Below are 7,327 nucleotides of genomic sequence, written 5' to 3' on the forward strand. Positions count from 1 at the left end.
TAAAAAAAGCAACAGCCCACACAATGCTCTTCCCTTCTCCAGAGGGTGCTGGTGACGAGATCCTGCATCCGGTCCAAGGGATCCGGAATTAGCCCTCTGCCTGGGAAAGGCCCTGCCAGTCCCTGCCAGTGGCTCCCACTCCGTGGGGCTCCCATTGCCCCACGTGGAGGAAAGGGACTCTGGATCCTGCACGGGCATCCTCCGTTGGGTCATGCAAGAAATCTGCCCCCCTTCCCTGCCCACGGGATTTCTGGGAGCTGGTGGTGTCGGTGCTGATGTCATGCAGTGCTTTTGGTGACGTGCAGAGCATACACAGGTTTCTCTCTGCACGTGGGGGATCTTCCTGGACAGGGTCAGGACAGGGAATTCACATTTTCCAGGAAATCTTGTGCCTATTTCTACAAGAGCAGCAGAAACCAAGGGCGGCTGAGCCAAGGGGATGTTCCTGGAAGTGGTTTGTAGGACAAAAGTTCTGGAAAGTGTCACTGTGGGTGTTGGTACTGTTACATGAATGACTTGTGTCAACCCAATCCAACATGAATGATCCAAAGGAACCCAACCCAAATGATCCAACAGAACCCAACACGAATGACCCACCTCAGCCCAACCCAACATAAATGACCCAACCCACCATGACCCAACCCACCTCAACCAAAGACAACTGACCCAACCTGACATGAATGGCCCAACCCAACTGACCCAACCCAACCCAACCTGACACAAAAGACCCACCTCAACACAACCCAACACAAATGATCCAATGGAACACAACATTAACGGTCCACCTTGACCTAACCTAACCCAACACGACCCACCTCAACCCTATATGAATGACCACAGGTAACATGAATGACCCACCTCGACCCAACCCAACAGGAATGACCCAGCCCAATCCAACAAGAATGAGCCAACATAACCCAACTCAACATAAATGACCCAACCCAACGAGAGTGACACAACCCAACCCAACATGAATGATGTAACCCAACAAAACCCATCGTGGATGACACAGCACAGCAAGATCCAAAGATAATCAGAAAGATCTTCTAGAAAGCTCAAGGAGAGGAGGGTCCATGGACCAGAGCTGCAGCTGTCTGGTCCTCACCTACCCCTGCTGCAAGGCTGTTGGGATGAAACAGAAAGAGGGAAACAACTCTCCAGCCAGGCCCTCCAAACAGGCTGGGAGTTCCTGGTGGCTGTGTGCTGGGGACGTGGGAGTCCAGGGAGATTTTCTAGTGATCCAAGGGCTATCAGAGCCAAGGGACAAGTGCTGGTCCCTCAGGCACAGCTGTGGGTTGCTCTTGGGGCTACTTGCAGCATCATTTGCTGCTCCGGTGTTAGTTCTCCCTGAGGCCAGGCTCCCTCTCCGAGGAATGCATCACATCCCCATAGAAACACAAATGCTTACTTATCTGATTTGTTTCAGTCATTTTTAATTTAATTTGATGCCCCATTTCTCTCTCTATTTTTTTTTTTTTTTTTTGGTTATTCGAAGGAAGGAAGGAAGCCCAAACTCGGATGTTTGTTTGTTCTGTCCTGGCCGATGTTCCCTTGGTCGCGTTCCAGCGGCTGATAAACTGGCAGGGAAGTGGAGCGTGGAGCACGGCAGAGCCTGGGAAAGGCTGTGACCCTGCTTCCCCCTGGCCTTACGTCACGGTTTCTCTCCGATTAGCTCGGCCTGGGGGCCGCCTCTGCCAGCTGCCTCGGCTCCCTCTGCTCCCTTTGTCCCCAGCTCTTGGTGGGACACCCACCAGGAAAGCATCTCCTTGTGCCCAGGTTCCTCCCTCCCTGCCCTGGTGTCACTTCCAAACCCCTGACCCATGGTGTGGCTGGGACCTGTGGTTCACCCCTGCCAGTGGGACCGTGGAGAGGGAGAACCCGTATGGATCTGGGCTCAGGTGTGAGTTGGGCTCTTCTCACAGACCTTCACCTTCTTCATCCAGGCAGGTCCCACCTGGGATGGTCCCATCCAGTGATGTCTGAGGCTGTCACAGACCCCAGGCAGGGGAGAAGTGTGTGCTCGCTGGTCTGAGCAATGTCAGGAGCTCATCCCATGGCTCCTGACGTGAGCAATCAGCTTGGAAAGTCTCTCCTTCCTCCAAGTGGGAACATGTCCCTGAAGAGGGAAATATATGTGGGGGACGGAATATGTGCCATAGGTGGGGGAGCTGGGGCCTTTGTGGTCCCCTTGTTCCTTACTCCCTGTCTGGGGTCAGGGATCTGGTTCAAGGAAAGGGGAATGTGCAACGGGGGCTGGACTAGTTCAGGAAGCTTCTGAAGCTCTCCTGGGAAGAACGTCTTCCCTGGAGTATTGGGATGACTGGGGGAGGTGAGACCTTGCCTTGTTCCCCAGGATCCCTGGGTTGGGAGACACATTTAGGTGGGCTCAGGAGATGAGTCCCTGAGAGTTTCTCAGAGTAAATGAGGATGCTGGAGGTTCCCGAGGGAGAGGCGTGGTGGGAAATGCTGGAGCAGGAAGACAACAGGATCATCTCTCCACCAGAAATGGAGCCTTTGCTCTCTGTGATCTTTCCTTTGCAGCAGTGAAAGATCCTGGAGACAACCTTTGGGTGTCCCCTCCTTAGGCAAGGACAGGAGGGGATTTGAGTGTCCCCCAACATCCCCCTGGTCCTTGTGCAGGAGGCTCCAACTTTTCCCACCCAAGGCATTGCAGGAGACTCCCAAACCTCCTCTCTTGGGCCCCACGTCCCAGCAGCTCTTCTGCCTCCCGCTCCTCTGCCATGAAGGAGTTTTTCCAGCCATCTCAGTGCATTCCCTTCTCTCTCCCAGCATCTCAGTGCTCTGGGAAAGTGAGAGGGAATTGCTTCCGTGATCCAGAGCACCAGCAGGGGCATCTGTGTCCTGTGAGGAGAACGCAAGTGCCCGAGGAGGAAGGTCTCTCTTTGCCCATCCTTCGGCACAATGTCACCATCCCCTTCCACCTGGGAGGCTCCTGGCTCTGGCTCCCTTCTCCCAACCCCGTGTGCTTGGCAAAGGGGCCACCCGGAGCTGTGCAGCCCCGTGGAGGAGGGCTGGGGGCACTGGTGGGTGTTGGTGGCTTTCCTGGGAGCGAGTGGGGATGCTCTGGGGGTCCCCGAGCTCTGTGCAGGGCCAGGTGCCCCCCAGCCCCGAGTGGTGCAGCAGCCCCTGCGCTGGCTCTCTGCCGGCTGGCCCGGGCCCTGTTCCAGAGGATAAAATATAGCCCTGGTGCTGCTAATTGGAGCTCTTTGCCTACACTTCCTCCTCTCCATCTCCCGCCGCCCTCGGCTCCGCAGGGTCAGTAAGTGATTCGCATTAGAGCAGAGTCTCTGTGGGTTCCCGTGTGTCTCCGGCAGCAGCCGCGGCTCTGCCGGGGAGGGGCGGGAGGAGGGGGCTGCACCCGGCGGGTGAATCCCCCAGACCCCCCAGCACGGGAGACAAATCCTTGCGGGTCTCCTCCATCCAAACCTTCTCCTGCCATGTGGTTCTGCTGCCTTTTCCCATATCCCTGGGGTCCCCCTGTGCCTTCTTCTCCATCTCCCCCCCCCAGCCTCAGCCCCTTTCTCGTCCCCCCGACCCCCTCCCCTCGGGCTGGCCACCGGCAGACAGCCGCTATCGATTTTCCTGCTTCAGCAAAACGCGGCTGTGCCGGGAGCCGGGCGGTGGTGACGGGCGATGGCAGCGCCGGCACGTCCAAGGGTGATGGGGGAGCTGTTGCAGAGCTGTCCCCGTCCCCCCAGTTCCCCACCAGCTCTGCAGCCCCTTTTCTGGGAGTCTCGGGTGGCTTTTCCTCCCCTGTGCCCCGAGCAGCCGTGGTTTGTGAGATCCAGGTGGGGGGAAATGCAGCTCCTGGAAGTTGGGAAGCAAGAAACCCTCAGCCCTTCCTTGGGGATGGAGAATCATTTGCTCCCTTTCAAACAGACCCAGATGGATCTGGACATGTTTTCCTCAGGGAGCCTGCAATTTTCCAAAGCCTTTTCCCAACTGAAATCCCACATGTCCCCCCGAGCTGCCTGGGGACACCAGCAGCGTAGGAGAAGCCACGTCCAACACCGAGGCTGGATCCTCGCCCTCCTTCCAGCCTCCTGGAATGATCCCTGGCGAAGATGCTTCGGATCACGGTGTCTTGGGAAGCAACAGCCAAACCTCCTCCCCTGGCCATGCCCTGGGGGTCTTCCACATCTCCCGTAGCATCTCCCAAATTACCACAGAACGAGGATAAGCCATTGCACCTGTCAGAAGTGGTAAATCGAGTCAGGAACCATGAACTGATCTGATTTCCTGATTTCCATGGATGTGTGCTTGGTGATGTCATTCAGAAAGGGAGGAGATGACCACGATAGGCAAAGCCAAAGTCCTTCCTTTGGCCTTCATTGCCCAGGTATTTGTTGTGGAGCAGCAGCTCCTCTTCTAGGCTCTCACTCACTCCCACCACACTTGGTAAATAATAAAACCTTCAGCCTCCTGTGTCCTCTGTAAGAAAATCTTCTGCCTCACATTTCCTGCCCTGGGAAAATGGGCTGTCCCAGGAGGGACAGGGATGCTGGTGCAGGAATGGGGCAGTAGCTGCACCTTCCCAAGCCTGCCCATGGAGATTAGGGAAGGTGAGACTTTACACAGCCAGAATTTCCCCTCCTGTGTGGGGGGTGGATGCTCTTCCTGCCCCAAAGCACATTTTGGGGTGGAGAAATGTGGGTTTCCAGCCTGGGGTCTCTTTGTCCTCATAAGTGGCCTCGAGGGGTGGGCACAAAGGCAGACGTTGGGGTTGTCCCCACCCCGGTGAGCCCCTGTGCTCATCCCACCTTGGTAGTGCAGCATGGACAGGTGCATCCCTGGGGAGCATCCTTGGACTTCAGGGACATATCTGTCCACTCTGGGAAGCCCTGGAAGTTGCCAGGGGAAGAGCTCACCTGCATCCAGGGAGCTTCATCCTCCTCCTCCTCACCTTTCACAGCCCATTAAGGGCCTTTAAGCGTCTCTGCCACTCTCTGCCATCAGCTCTGGGGGTGTCAGGGAGCAGGGGCGCAGGGCTGGGGTTCCCCCTGCGCTGTGCTGGTGTGGGAGAAGACCCCTCCTGGGAGGAGACCTCTCCTCCTTGGGTGTTTTAACCTCCTATTCCTCCTGCTTCTGTGTCCCACCCCACTGGGAGCTGGGATCTGCAGTTGGACAAGCTCCAGCCACTGCTGATACGTGGTTTTTGGGGGGTGTGGGCAGCTGGGGGGCACTGGCATTACTCCCCCCCACCTCCAATGGAGCCTGTCTTGGAAGAGGTTTTTCCTGAGAAGCATGAGCTGGGTGTGTGAGACCCCGGAGTTGTCCCTCCCTGCTCCCCTGGATCCATCTGGGGACAATGGGGAAATCCTCTGCCCCTGACATCCTGGAGGGAGGAGCAGATCCCCCCCTTCCTCCCTTGACAGCACCTCGGGAGCTTGTTCCAGGCTTTGGGAATCTTCATGTCGTGTGTGATGGGTGGACATTCCAAGGGGATTTAGGGGCTCACACCAGAGCAGGTGCCCATGGGGAGGTGGGATAGGCTGGGGGGCCGTGAGGGATGGGGTGTCAGGGGGTCCTGGCTGCGGGGCAGAGCCTCTGTCTCAGCAGAGGGAGATGAGGAGGTGAGAGAAGGTCAGAAAAGTTTTTGCCAGGCCCGAAAGAGCTCGGGCAGGAGGGGCTGAGATAACCACCGTTATTTAATTTATTTTTTCTAAATAAAAAAAAGGAAGGAAGTTAATAAATAATGTAAAGTGGAGAATGCATTAATGAAAGGGAGAGAGAGGGAGAGAGAGGGAGAGAGAGGAAGGGACAGGGCAGAGTGAGAGCATGGGGAGGGGGGGGGGAAGATATTCCTGCCAGTATCGATTGGATATGATTACATTAGAGCTATCAAATATTCATACTACATTCCACAAGAGGTCATTGTGTGTGTTTTTCCAATTTAGCCCTGCCTTGGCGCAGGGAGTAGGCTCTGGGGTGGGAAAAGGGCTGTGGACACGGCTCCAGCCCCCGGCCCCGGGGCTGCCCCCTCCCCTGGCCACAGGGATGTCACCGCAGGGATGTCACTGCAGGGATGTCACCGCAGGGATGTCACCGCAGGGATGTCACCCACCGGAGCCTGGCACGGTCCGGGTGGGATGTGGGGCTGGGGGTAGGTGGGGAGGGGGTGCCGAGGGGGTGTGGGGGGGATGCAGAGCTGGCTGCTGACCCTGAGGGTCCTTCACAAAGCCCCTGAGGGCTGTGGATCCTGTGCAGATGCATCAAGTGGGGGGACACGTTTCTCCTCCCTGGCAAACACTTCTGCTCCGTCCCCGGCGAGCTCCGGTGAGCTCCGGGATGGTGGCCGCTCTTTTCTTGCTGTTCCTTACCCTTAATGGAACATTTTAACTGGGATGTCCCTTTGCCAGCTGGGAAGGGTCAGCCGAGGCCACGGAGCCAGGCAGGAGGCGGATGAGATGCCGGATGGATGACAGTGTGGCAGGTCTCCCGCCGCGGTGCCCATCTGCCAGGGCCTCCATCCCTCCCTCCGCACTGCCCGTGCCAGCCGGGATCCTCACCCAGGACAGAACCACGCGGGACAAGGACCAACAGCACCAGTGGTCCCGAATCAGGGGCTTCAAGGACACAACTCTGCGGGGTCTGGAGAGAGTGCTTGGGGTGCAAACCCACCCCCGGTTATCCAGGGTGATCCACCTCCTCCCAGGCAGGGAGCTGCTGAACCATTCTTCTTCCACTCAGGGCACTTCCTTTGCCCGCGCCTCAGTTTCCCTGTACCTCCAAATTCCCACAGCATCACCAGGGCACTGCTGCCAGCCCCCAGCCCCGGTGGCTGTGCCGAGTCCCCGCTGCCCCAGCACAGCCCCGGGCGCTGGGAGCCAGCGCTGCCTTCTCTCCTTACATTAATAAAAATTTTACAGCACGGTGGCAGGAAATGCATTTTCAGTTCATCTGCTGCAGCTATTAGATTACCAGGAAATGGCTGCCTGGCCGGCGGCCAGGGCTCTGAAGGGCCACGGCACAGGGAGAAGGCGAGCGGAGCACCGGGATGAGCCAGCGAGACCGGACCCCATCCCCCTGGATGGTGTGCCAGGCTGGGCCCAGCAGCTCTGCCCGCCTGCTGGGGGACGGGTGTGAGGCTCCCTGGGGAGGATGGTGGTCCCTGCTGCCTCGGGAAGCTGGGATGAGCAGGGGAGTTGTCTCCTGGTGAACCTCTGCTCAATCCCAAGAGCAGCAGAGCCCAGATGGCCACAGCTTCTGCTGTGCTGGGACCAGGGAGAAGTGAGAGCTTTGGGGCTGGGAGCAGGGTGAGTGGGAAATTTGGGGCTGGGACCAGGCACAAGTGAAAGATTTGGGG

This window comes from Neopelma chrysocephalum, unplaced genomic scaffold, assembly GCF_003984885.1.
Source record: "Neopelma chrysocephalum unplaced genomic scaffold, ASM398488v2 Primary Assembly neopelma1_105, whole genome shotgun sequence".
NCBI lineage: Eukaryota > Metazoa > Chordata > Aves > Passeriformes > Pipridae > Neopelma > Neopelma chrysocephalum.